This window comes from Limulus polyphemus, unplaced genomic scaffold (assembly GCF_000517525.1).
Source record: "Limulus polyphemus unplaced genomic scaffold, Limulus_polyphemus-2.1.2 Scaffold614, whole genome shotgun sequence".
Classification (NCBI taxonomy): Eukaryota; Metazoa; Arthropoda; class Merostomata; order Xiphosura; family Limulidae; genus Limulus; species Limulus polyphemus.
In genome coordinates this window covers 464012-467656 of record NW_013666224.1, presented here as the reverse complement: position 1 = coordinate 467656, position 3645 = coordinate 464012, and the positions used below count along the sequence as shown (strand labels likewise).

General features: G+C 36.9%; 1 long non-coding RNA gene across 1 annotated transcript in view; it reads left to right on the top strand.

Moving 5' to 3' along the window:
- Positions 1–1491: 1491 nt before the first annotated feature.
- The window catches only part of LOC111085777, a 77142-nt gene continuing 74988 nt past the window's right edge, over positions 1492–3645 (top strand). The window contains exon 1 of the long non-coding RNA XR_002610576.1: positions 1492–1889. This is a non-coding gene — a long non-coding RNA (uncharacterized LOC111085777). The remainder of the gene's footprint in view (positions 1890–3645) is intronic.

Here is a 3645-nt window from a genome sequence, read left to right as displayed (position 1 = left end):
GGCCTAATAACGACACATGATCCTTTAATCTCTAAGAATCACGTAGATTACTAGGCCTAATAATGACTCATGATTCTTTAGTCTCTAAGAACCACGTAGCTTACTAGGCCTAATAACGACACATGATCCTTTAGTCTCTAAGAACCACGTAGATTACTAGGCCTAATAACGGCACATGATTCTTTAGTCTCTAAGAACCACCTAGCTTACTAGGCTTAATAAAGAAACATGATTCTTTAGTCTCTAAGAACCACGTAGCTTACAAGCCTAATAACGATAAATGATTATAGCATAAACGTTCAAGTATTTGGAGAAGTGCAAACCAACAAGAAAAATTACCAAATATAATAGTGGCCATATTTTTTGTATCATGTCTGAGCTTAATGTTTTATATTATAAGCTACGTTGGTATTTTGATTATTTTTCTTTCTGCAATGATTTTTTTTCTGTAGCTGGCTTCTTTTTTCATTCAAAACATTCAGTAAACCTTCCGTCTCATAAATATATGTTGCACTTTTATCATATTTGTTTCCATAGGTCTTGTTCGTTTGTTGAATTTCGCGTGAAGCTAATCGAGGGCTAGCGCGCCAACCGTCCCTAATATAGAAATCATAAACCTAATTTAGCAGTGTAAGACTAGAGGGAAGGCAGCTTATTCTACCCCACTCGCTGCCAACTCTTAGGCTAATCTTTACCAACGAATAGTGGGATTGATCAACACAATTTAACGCCTCCACGACTGAAAGGGTGAGCATTTTTGGTGGTGCGTTTCGAACCCGCAACCCATAGATTTCGAGTCAAGTGCCCTAACCACCAGGCCCACTTCCATGCCTCAACAAGAAAGTTGTAAGTTTGTTTTTCCTTTTCAGTTTATAATTCATTAATAATTTTTCAAATAACAATTGTACATGTAACCGATGGTCAACATGATGAACCTCTATTTATGTATATAATTAAACGCAAAAAAAATTATTGCCAAAGAAAAAAAACAATCGTTTTCTAAATGTGAAAAACAAAAACCTGTAATGTTTAGCATCAAACCTAATTATATCTATGCGGCAATATTTTTTTTGTTTAAGAAATGCTAAACTGAAGAAAGAAAAAAATCATTTTTGGTCGTGCTCTAGAGTTGTTAAATGTATCGTGAATATCAATGTTACTTTAGCGCGTTAAGGGTTACGTGTGAGCAACAATGAAACCAGAAGCAAGTGTTCTAAACCAAAAGATTGCCTGCCACTTAAGGAGGCAACGCAATAGATGACTATAACAAGGCTTTCATAACGTAGTATCAAGAGACGATTTACATTTGACACTCCTGCACAACCTCTTAGTAAGCATCTCTGTGTCTTTCTCAGTAGGGGAGGGTCGACCAATTTAAATGCTTTCAAGGAAATTTTCAACATGAGCTCAAGTAGCAGCCGGCTGTGTTGCCCGTTCTAAACTTCCTGTCAATGGACAAGTTAAGGCAGGACAAATTGAATTCAGTTAAGTGGAGATTATAGAGTGCAACTTCTGCCCTATGATTACGTACTTGGTGTGGCGGATTTTTCAGCTCAATATGTAAAACAAAATTGGAGCTCAAGAGGCGGGAAAATAATGAAAAAGGTTCAACTACCAATATTTAGAGTTTGCGTTAAAATATTTTGTTGTTGCTATGGGAGTAAATAAGGTGTTCTTAAGCCTAACAGGGTCATAGTTACAGCAGATTGTACACGATAAAGACCTGCGGTTATTTCATCAGAAAGAAGAAGAGACCTTAAGCCTTTAGGCAGTTCTAAACTCCTTACCTAACTTTGTTATTAACAGGATGCCGAACTGAGAAAATATTTTAGCGTGTAAATCATTTGTCAGACAGACTTGACTGATGACCGGAAGTGTTTAACCTGAAGGTAAAAAAATTCTAATTTCATTATTTTTTGCTGTTCAACGTGTGCTGTCTAATTAAAAAAAAACAGAAAATAAAAATGAAATGAAACGTTTTTTTCTATTTAGATTTATATATTTATATACATGATAATACAGATATCATTTTGCATAGTAAGTTTGACAAATACGTTTAACTCATTAAGTTTCTGACATTCAGGTTGCTTCCTGCTGAATTTATGCTAGTCAACAAAATACTTTAACTGACGAGAGTAAATCTCTTTGTAAGAAGAGAATTAAGGTAACTTCTGGAGCCCCCTATAACTAGCTTAGTCTTTAATAAATTCTACTTTGTAGTCTTCAGAAATTTTTATTTGACCAGCTCTGCCGAGAAAGACCTAAATGGTTCAACGATACGTCTTGGACCTTGTAACGCTAAAAAATCGAGTTTCGATACTCACGGTGGACAGAACACAGATAGTCTATTGTGTAGCTTTGCGCTTAACGACAAAAGGACAAACATTAGGGGGAAAATATTTGTTTGTTTGTTTTAGAATTTCCCGAATTCTAGAAGGGTTCTCTGAGTATAACCGTCCATAAGCTTGAATTAATAGGCAAAAGGAAAGGCAGGTAGTAGTAAATAACATTCACCGCCCTCTCATAGGCTACTCTTGTCTGATCGAGTAGTGGACAACACTCACTGCCCTCTCATAGGCTACTCTTGTCTGATCGAATAGTGGACAACACTCACTGCCCTCTCATAGGCTACTCTCATCTGATCGAATAGGGGACAACACTCACTGCCCTCTCATAGGCTACTCTTGTCTGATCGAGTAGTGGACAACACTCACTGCCCTCTCATAGGCTACTCTCATCTGATCGAATAGTGGACAACACACACTACCCTCTCATAGGCTACTCTCATCTGATCGAATAGTGGACAACACACACTGCCCTCTAATAGGCTACTCTTGTCTAATCGAATAGTGGACAACACTCACTGCCCTCTCATAGGCTACTCTCATCTGGTCGAATATATTGAACAACACACACTACCCTCTAATAGGCAACTCTTCTCTGATTGAGTAGTGGACAACACTCACTGCCTTCTCATAGGCTACTCTTGTCTGATCGAATAGTGGACAACACTTACTGCCCTCTCATAGGCTATTCTCATCTGATCGAATATATTGAACAACACACACTGCCCTCTCATAGGCTACTTTCATCTGATCGAATATTGGACAGCACTCATCGCCCTCTGTAACGGACTTATTATTACGTATTTATTTTATTATCGATGTCTGCTTGAATTAAATTTATATTTACAAATGTATATAACTTATATTGTTAGATATATATTGCGAAACTCCCGCCTATTCTCTAAAGTTGTAGAAGATTCTCGAGTGTAAGAATCAACAATATAAGTGTGTATGTAAGCTCTAGTGTAGCGTGTTAGTAATGTTACGTAATCTGAATTTTCGAGAAACTCTCTACATGCCTATAAATATAATCAATGCGACGAGCCAATAAACAATATCTATTATTAGTTTGCTCTAATCAGTGTGCTATAAACTTCGGAAGCTATAACTATAATAGTGATTAGCGCTTATTACTCGGGAAACTTTAGATATTTGATCAGGAACATTTACAAAGTTCGAACATTGCAAATCATTTAACTTCAGTGGATTCTCATCGGACATTAGTACTTTTATGAAAACATTATATATCTTCACGGTGGAAAACTCGGCGTGTGTGGCTGGTGAATATCGAAGAACAAAG